The sequence below is a fragment of the Molothrus ater genome, chromosome 4 (genome assembly GCF_012460135.2).
Source record: "Molothrus ater isolate BHLD 08-10-18 breed brown headed cowbird chromosome 4, BPBGC_Mater_1.1, whole genome shotgun sequence".
Classification (NCBI taxonomy): Eukaryota; Metazoa; Chordata; class Aves; order Passeriformes; family Icteridae; genus Molothrus; species Molothrus ater.
In genome coordinates, this window is record NC_050481.2 from 9,763,935 (window position 1) to 9,773,570 (window position 9,636).

The 9,636-nt window shown below is 45.3% G+C and overlaps 1 protein-coding gene across 6 annotated transcripts in view; it reads right to left on the reverse strand.

Moving 5' to 3' along the window:
- UGT8 (UDP glycosyltransferase 8) overlaps positions 1–9,219 on the reverse strand; it is a 34,838-nt gene extending 25,619 nt beyond the window's left edge. The window contains exons 1-2 of one of the 6 annotated variants that reach the window (XM_036382289.2): positions 7,800–7,976; positions 6,866–6,987 (exon numbers count right to left, since the gene is read on the reverse strand). The gene's annotated coding sequence lies outside the window, so the exon portion shown is untranslated. Of the gene's footprint in view, positions 1–6,849; positions 7,071–7,799; positions 7,977–9,015 lie in introns of those variants that run through there. The other 5 variants (XM_036382287.2, XM_036382286.2, XM_036382292.2 and 2 more) reach the window with 5 other exon arrangements.
- Between the last annotated feature and the right edge of the window lie 417 nt (positions 9,220–9,636).

Here is a 9,636-nt window from a genome sequence, read left to right on the forward strand (position 1 = left end):
TCCCTCAACATGTCTGATTTTTCACATTTCCCCCAAACACTTTAAGATTTAACAGCACTCCACATCAGCATTTTTTTGCTGAGCACCCAGAAATGGTACCTATGCGAGGAAATACATTAACCAAATTATGTCTGACAGCATGTCTCAGAATATAATTTTATCATTGAGACAGGAAGAGTTTAATTAGTGGCATAACAGACAACAGTAAGGAAGACCATGATCTTCAAGCAAAAACTTGCCTCCTAACCATTCCTTTAGGCTGGGAAATGTTAAACATGTTCTTAGCCCATAATACTGTTTGCTGTGCTGTACATATTCCACAGGCAATCCAAAATACCCTAATCCTTTAGGACCATTACAACATTACAGTCAGCATTGCACAAGCTGACTTGAGGAAGCAAACTGCAGGTTAATATTAGGAAGCACTTGGTACTAAGTGACCTGCATGCTGAAAAGCAGCAAAAAAGCACCAGAAATGCAGAAATGTGCAGAGCCTGGGAGCAACAAATCAGGAAATCATCTGGGAAGAGACTCTGTCATAAGGCATTGTACAGCCTTTGGGTTTATGTCCTTAGGTTTTCTCTATCACACATCCTGTTACTAATTGCTGAGGCACAGTGTATACTGTGATTGCTATTCTGTGCTGCCATGTTTTAGATGAGTGGTGTGATTTGGCTTCCAACCACAGGCTCCTTTTTTCAACTAAATGAATAAATTAAGAAATTAGTAAGACACGTGTATCAACAAGAGCAGGTTTTTGCATTTGCTTTGTAGAGTCTCGCAAACAACAGCTCCTATTCCAATGGCTGAAGCACTTCAACGAGTACAAGAACATCTCATCCACAGACAATCCTCTGTCAGACTTATTGTGTCAGCTATGCAAACAGCAAAGGAGCTATTAAGAGGGAGTCAAAAGGATATACAATTTATGAAACCACTTTTAGTAACCACTTAGTGTATGTGCAACAGGTTTTATCAAACATTGAAGGGTTTTACCTAAGCTTTTGTACTCAACCACGGCAGAAAAAGGATTTTAGAAAGCCCCACTTCACAGGTAGCATGGCAGAAGAGGCACTTCTTCAAAATAAAGGTTCTACAATTTATACATAACATATTTTCAAAAAGCATGCCAGTAGATGGATCTTTCAGAAGTCACATGGGAACAGAACTCCTATATAAGGCATTCTGTCCTACTGAAATAACTTTATAGCAAGTGACCAAAGTATAACACTCCTGGTAACACTTGACCACTGGCTTTTGGAAAGAAGTGCTCTGTGGTTCTTCATGGTTATGGAAAACTGCCCCAAACTTCTGAAAAGACTGATCGTGTCTAAAAAGATTAAATACTTACATATACTCTCTTTATAATGGTTCTGTTCTAAATCTACTCAGGATTTCCAAATCTATTAAGAGCAATAATTTGATCTTTTAATCAAGACCCTTATAACCTGCATGCTTTGGAGTCATAATGCTGCAGTAGTGACTGTATCAGTCAAAATCTCATTTACCTGAGAGTAAAGGATTCAAGTTTAATTAAATATTTTCATTAGGTGAACTAAGTTCCAACAGGGCCAAGGCACCTTCCACTCCACATGACCTACATTCCTTAACACTCCACGCACTAAAACTGAGCAAACAATGCACAGCACAAATTATAAACTTTACAAAAGGTCAGTATTGTACAAGCATCCATTTTCCAAGTTCAGCCCAACTAACTGCATGGAATTGAGTTTCATCAAGATTTTAAAACCTGTGAAACATTAACCTCTGTAGACCTACCAGGTAGGGTAATCAAAACAAATCAAAACACATTCTTGAGTCATTTTAATAACCCAAATAAAAGCAAATAGAGCAAGAACAGCCAGTCCTTTTTGCCCTGTTTTGCACCGGGCATCTCAAACAGGGCATTTCAAGATCCCTATAATTTGTAACACTTCGCAAAGTGAGGATTAGCAAAGCCAAGCACTCACTTACTGCTCCGAAACCAGCAAGCCTTCCACCAGGGCAGCCTGACTGGGTGTGCCAGCAGCTCAGATTTCTCCGCATTGGCGATCTCCGTGACACAGCTCTGCTCCATGCTGCCCATGGTTATCCCAGCCCTGGTACCTTGGAAAGACACCTGCTTCCTGCACACAGCCCAGAGCCATCTGTTTGTGAGACACACACTCCTGGTGGAGAGATTTGTCTGCTTCATCAACACAACAGGAGAACCTTCCCTGACAAATGACACCTCTTCCTTCGCAGCTACTGGGAACTCACTCACGACACTGTGTTTTGGCAACAACACCCAAGTCCCTTGACAAAGTCTCCTCAGCTCCTTGGAGATCTTCCCTCCAAGTACCCAGACCTGAAACCCTAAGTTCCTCCACCTGCTGTAGCTGTTTTGCACTAGAAAGAACCAGAAATATTCCTGTGATATTAGGGCTGGAGGGATCAACAGAGAGGAGCCAACAGGTTATTCCACATTTCCAGGGGACACCAGTGTTGGTAAAGACATTTTTTACCATCCCTGTTCCTACTGTGTGACCACTGTGCCCCGAAGAGCCCAGGAACAGAATAACTCACCACAGGACTAAGTGCTGAACATAAAAGGAAACTTTCTACCTGCAGAGAGGACAAGGCATAAGTGCCACAGGAGCTGATGGAGACAAAGATGCCCCCACTGAAGGGTCAAAGCTGCCCACGGTGTCTTTGCTCTCACACTAGCATCAAAAGACAGGCTCAAAGAGCAGATGAATGAAGCACTAAAGAGATGGAAAAAGGAAAAAAAGAAAAAACCTCACTCTGATTTTCAATACTTGAATTAATGACTGGATCACCCTTGCTATAATGACCCTCTGAAGAAGGGGCTGGAAGAAATTGCAGTGCACTTTGCTGTGAGCCTAATTCCTTGGTGCCTGTAGTTATGTGCTACCATCACCCAAGCATGAATTTTGCCTCACGAACAAGCCCCAGGGCCTGAGACAAGGTTAGTTTTAAACTGAAACCCATTTCACTGGGATTTTCACTTAACTTCAATAATTATTGGGGGGATGCTTTGCTTTTCACTCCAGCTGGCTTCAGCTTGGTACAAGCTCTCCCTGGTCACGCCATCACATGACAGCCAGAAGCACTCAATGAATTTCTTTGTTCCTTTTCTGACTTCATCCTATAGCAAATAAGCACATTTTAACAAGCCACACAAACACAATCACAAAGGAAACTATCGCAGGTTTGTTTCAGCAGTGGGAAATACAACCTGGAATAAAGTAAAAACACTGCATTTCATCACGCTTTGCTCTTATTCAGCTCCATTAAAATAATTGCAACAACACCACACATGCCAAAAATATTTAGCTTATTCAGTCTGTTAATTAATAGCTTCTGTTTCGAAATTTACAGGTCGGTTTTGTTCAAATTCAGTTGTTGTCTGTTGCTCTCAGATTTGTATTTTGAGTGCCTGCTTTCAACTATCTCCTGGTAGAATCTGGGCCTAGAGTAAGGATAAAAGTGTAGTGTAACAGCTTTCCTGCATAGTTTAATCCTGAGATTCTGATTTTAAGACCAAGACCACATCACTTACCAGAGCTACAGGGGACAGAAACCAACTTGGGAATCTTCTAGAAGGAACAAAACACACTCCAGTAAGGGTTGGGGCTTTTTATGTTTTTGTAGCTGTATGAAAATTTTTAAACACACATAATCTTCCTGCGAATTTCTAGCACTAGTAGTTGAGTAAGACTAGAGTATAATTCATGAAAGGAAAGTCTAGAGTATAATTCAAAATGTAAAGACAGGGTTTGTACATTTTCCCAGATAGTCTCAGACTTAAGTACAATCTGTTAATTCACAAACATTAGGGAAAAGAGAAAATAAATCCAAAGATTACAAGGGGTCAGGACAAAGATGGTTCCCATCTCCAAGACCACAATTCCCAGAATAACCTCGGTGTAAAACCAAAACAAATGAACAATAACCCATCCAGGTACACCCCAAGTGCTTCTACACATGCACATGTCTGTTCCTACCCACCAAAACAGCACTTCCCAGGTATTCCTCCACTTCTGGAAAGCAACTAAATCTTTCTCAACATGAGCACTACAGAGCAAAAAATATCTGACGGGGGTTTAAAACAGAAATAACTTTATAATCTGTATCTGTAGTTATTTCATTAGTAAGCAGTTTAAGGCAAGACTTATCTAATAAAAGTATAGTCTGCAATAAAATGATTTGGAATACTGCAATCCTCAAGTGTACTTCCATGAAAATAAAGCTAACTGGTAAACAAGCAAAATAATTACCAAACTGTCACAAAGTACAGTAATTAATGACTTATTAGGAGTGGTTAAAGAAATATGACAGCTTCACTCCTGTATTTTACACATTCAGATCTCTTTTTCAAGATTCTCAACTTAAAAAAAAAAAAAAAACAACCTCAGATAACCATCAACCATCCTTGGGCAAGTTTCCACACAAGTCCTCACAAGACTGACAGCAACAGCTCCCATTTCCTTTTAGCCCTCAAGTCATGGATGCCCCAAGCACTAGACTGGCCTATCCAGACATGTTACTGAAATAATACACATGGAATTTTCCACTTTGTGCTGCTGGGAAGCAAAATGTGTGTGGACAAAGCTTCACACAAACATTTTAAGCTTGATTAAAGTGATACAGTTTTGTGTCCAGGGACAAATCACCACACACCCCTCAAAGCTCGGTTTCCGGAAATAATTTTCTTCTGAGGACCAGCAAGGCTTCATCAGGGGTGTAATCCTTCAGTAAAGCTTTGCTGGCATTCACAGCACATTGATGTACAGGTTTGAACTGAGCTGTGGTGACTCTGGACCATGCCAGATCCAGCTCTCCAGGAGCAGCAACCAAGAACACTCCAGAGAAGAATACTGCTGCAAGGTCCACCTCAGGATACCATGCTGTTAAAAAGAAATACTGCTGAGCAGATGTTTGCATTTTGATCAATTGGCACAAGTGGCTTCCTAAGCAAACATAAAAAAGAAAAAAATCTAGTTCCTTGCAAACAGCAGCTATGATCTTTAACAACTATCTCATTTTAAAAATCCCTAGCACTCACAAATCTGAAACAGCTAGTACATGAAGTGCTAGCTTTGTTTGCTTTGTGCTAGCTTTTTTGTCTTTTTTTTTTTTTTTAAAGATAGTATTTATTTTTTGTTGAAAGTTTTTTCCATACTTTTAAAAACATCTATTTCATGAATTGGTACTCCTGGCACTAAAGCACCTTATTCATCTGACTTAAGTCAAATAATTTTCAAATCAGATGGGGGCTGCAGAAAAAAACCTAAAACAAATCAAATACAAATGTAACTGCATTTCAATCTAAATGCAGTTTAGATTAAATCCTGGACATCTAAAATCAATGTTTGAAAGTTTTGATTACACTTATGCACTCCATCTTCAGTTATAACAAATAAACAACTTTTTCCAGACTGGTGGTGAAAATAATTTCTCTAATAGAATATAGTCTTGAATTAAGAAACTTGAAAGGTCCTCCAACTTCTACATTCCCACTGTTACCGCCTTTTAAGTCTAAGACACAACTTTAATATTTCATTTTTTTTCAAGCATGCTGTTTCTGCAGGGCATCAAGGCTCACTTTCAGCTCAGAATCAGAAGCTGACTCAAGACTTCCCATTAACTCTCTCTTTAGTTACTGAGTAAGAAGGGAAAATAGTCTTAAGTTGCTTATTTTTTGTGAAGCTGAACCATCCATTCATAGGAGGAAAGAACAGCACAGAGCAAAGAAGAATGCTATGCTTGTTTCCCTATACAAATAAAGTTATGGGCATGACAAACCAGTTTATAGGCACAGTTCGGGCTACTAACCATTTAAACGCTTATTTCTTACACAGAATAGCAGGACCTCACACCCTGAACATTTTAACAGACATACATCCAAGTGTCATAAAAGATCAAAAATAATTCATCAAAAGGTTCAAGAAACCTTATGTCACAAGTCTTGGAAATTTCCTCCCAGCAAAGCTGTCCTAGAGGAGGGACAGAGAATTCCACTAAATGCTTCCAGTGCATTTTACTTCCTGGAAAACAGGGAGAAGAACCCTCTACAATACCTATTCACAAACACTTGGACCTGTACCAGAAAGTCAGTTTTCAGCCCAAAGATACTTTCTGAAACAACAATAAGAAGTCAATCCATGCTGAAATTTTTCTGAGGACTAGAAATACCAACAAAGGAGGTGAATGTCAAATGCTTCTCATGTGTCAGCATTTCTCAAACACACTTCTGTTCCCTTCACAAATATGACTTTGTAATAATCAAACAGAAATAAAAATATTTGTTGAAAGTCTAGAGCTGGAAGAAAAAAGTTATTTCATTTGCTAATCAATTCATGAATTTGATCTCACTACAAACAACCCAATAGGCTTTAATACTGCAGTGGGATTTCTCTGGTGAGTAAAAGACAAGAGATTTGACCAATAAGGAACAAACCAAGGTAAATTCTTCTGTTCTGAAGGGAGCAACATTCAGAAAGAGCAATGTGGACAAAAAGCACTTTAAAGAGCCCAAAGTGGAAAACAGCAGGAAAGGTAGGCAAGGGCAACAAACGCTCCGCAGTTGAAGTCAAAACTAATGTATCTCATAGTCAAGAGCATCAATTAGAACATAACCAAGTCAGGACAGACACTGTTACTCTTTAAATTAGCTCAGAACACTCTTCAAGTAGTAGGAAGAGTATTCCAGCAAATCATGTCCTCTGTGCATGTCTCAACAGGTGCAGGGAAGGCCCCACACACAAAGCCATGCCAGCGAGGCACAGCAGCTGCAATTGCCACCAGTTCCATCCCCCAAAACCCCACTGTTCCATTAGCACTTACTCAGCAAATCACTCACACGGGCAAGGAGAGGACTCAGAGCTCAGGTGACATCACCCTGCACAGAAGAAGGACGCAGGATCCTTTCAGATGTCCTCTCCTCCAGTCCTGGTTAATCTCATGGGTTTCTCCACCCAAATCCTGCTTTAGAGCAACCCAACTGTTTAGAAGCATCCTAAGAAAATAAAATCTACTGTTTATAAAACACTGACATGATTCTCACCTCTGAGTCTCAATATTTAACAGACACCTCACCAAACAAATATTTTCTTTTCTCGAGTTCTATAAAGAGCTTCTGTTAACAGGAAAGGCACAAAAAAAAGGAAAAAAAGTCACAAGTATTTTGTGCTAAACACTCATTTCCCTGTACTTCAACTGAAATATTTTCACAACAGCATGAAAGCTGTCTCGGAGCACAAGACTCCAGCACAAACTGGTTGGTCTTTTGGAAAAGAAAAGCCACTGCAGTATCCAGTGTTCGGCCTGGATCAATGACTGAAACAAGCAAACAAAAACAAGGAAATGTGAAGCAAAGGTTAATTGCACACTAGGTAGTGTCAGTGCTTTAAAACTAGCTCAGCTAAAAACCTAAGTGACCTTGTGTGATAATTGCTTGGAAAAGCAGGCAGCTTCAGACTGGAAACACTAACCAAGAAAACGTTGGCATAAAAGTCTAGAAATAAGTAATATCACGTGAAATATTCCCAAAACTAAGTAATTTGGTCATAACATGAAAAAGACATTAAAAACCACTTATTTAGGGTTTTTGCTTTGGAGGAGAAGACCTTCAAGGATGCCTACTACTACAGTTGCTCCTTGCTGTCCATCCCCAGGGAACGCTGAGGAGCACGCAAAACGGGCTGCGCAATTCCCAAAAATTCCCTGTTGTTCCACAGCCAGGGCTCAAACGAGTAGGTTATTTAGAGAATAAGAGACAAGATGCCACTCGATACCCGCTTAAATACCGCAACTTCAGCGATGTGTCGCCCGAAAAGTTCACGCTTCACCGTTTTCCTCCTTTTTGAGCCCCACCGGGAGGCGCAGCAGCAATTACGCAACGCTGTTCCTTCAGAGGCGGCTGGGATGGAAACTGAGGGAATATCCAGGGAGGGCACTGCATCCCAGGCGCTCTGGGAGCCATCCCAGGTCCCCCCGCCCTCCCTTACACCGCGTCTCCAAGCCGGCAGCCGGGTGGCAACGCAACAAGGGAGGGAGGGGGGGCTCTGCGCGGTGCTACCCGCGCTGACACCACCGCGGAGCCGCTGTCGGCGACAGCCCCTCACGGCGACACTAAATAGTAAACGGGGACCCGCCGAGACCGGCCAGAATTCGGTGTCCGAAAAGCGGCGCCTTCCCGCGACCCCCGCGGCCCCACTCCCGCCCTCAGCGCCCCGCGCGCGCCGAACCCCTCGCGCGCGCCTCCGCTCAGGGCTACGGAGCCGCCGCTGAGGGACCCCCGGGCAGGCGGGCGCCCCCTCGGCCCCCCCCGGCTCCCTCTTCCATCACGGCGCTCCAACTCCAAGGAGCAGCGGCAGCACCTGCTGGGCTTCCCCGCACTCGCCGCTGCGGCGCCGGACAAGGACCACGCCAGAGCCCGGCTGATGAGTGCCCGCCTGCCGCGCCGCACAGGTAGCTGCACGCCGCCCCCGGGCCCCTCTCGTCTCCCCGCCCGAGCGCCCCTCACGAAAAGGGCGGGAAGGGACGCGTCCTTCTGGTGCCCCTCAGCACATGGCGCTCCCCCTCGCCCCTCAGCTCCCTCCTCAGGTCACACCGTCCCCTCGCTCGGAGGCACCGCATCGACGCGGCTCCCCTGCGGCTCCTTCTCTCAGCTGTCACCCCAAGGCACGGCTCTTCACCTCAGCTCCCCACTTCTCACCCAGACTTCCATGGCTCTTCCCCTCAGCCCTCCAGCCCTCATCCCCCTTCCATAGCTCTTTCTCTCAGCCCCTCTACTCTCACGCACCCCATCCCCCTGAATGGCTTTCCCTCCTCCCGCTACATCAGACCCTCCACCGCAGGCACCCTTCCCCTTGCAGGAAGGGAAGAGGGTGAAGGTAGACTAGGACAAGCAGTGAGGTGGAACGACATTCCCTCTCCACCTCCCCACCCGGACCCTCCGCGCCGCAGCCGGGACCCCTGGGCCACCTCGGTACCGCCAAGGCCCCTCACCGCTCTCCCTTCAGGGCCGCTCCTCCGCGTCGCTGCCTCTGGTAAGGAGCCGACGAGCGCAGCTCCGCTCGGGGCTCTTGTCCTTCAGCCGGGTCCGCCCGGCCCGGGCTGCGGCGCTGCTGCGGCGCCGAGAGCGCCGGGCCCGCCGGTGCCTCCGCCCGGGCTCTGCTGCACCTGCTGCGGGGCTGGGCTGCCCTGCGAGCAGAGGAGGCTCCCTCGCTCCGTCCTCCCTCAACTTCGCATCACTCCGGGCTGCCCCCGCTCCGCCCCACCGCATGCACCGGCGCTGCCGCTCGCCCCCGCGTCCGGGGAAAAGCTCGGCTGCCCTCCCGCCCCATGCACTGCCCCACTGCCGGGACGGCGGGCAGCTCCCAGCACAGGGCAGCTCCCCTGGGCCCGCCTCTGGCGGGCGGACCGGGACCGCCCCCACCAATCAGCCCCAGTGCGGCTACTCTTCAGATCCAACCCTTTACCGGGGGCAGAAATACCTTCTGCCGGACCAGGTTGCTCCAAGCCACGTTCAACTATTTAGCCAATTAAGCACCAACTTAACGTAGTTATCACAATTTCGCTCCCTCGACCGTCTTTAAATACAAGCGCTAATTATCCAGTTGGTTTCAT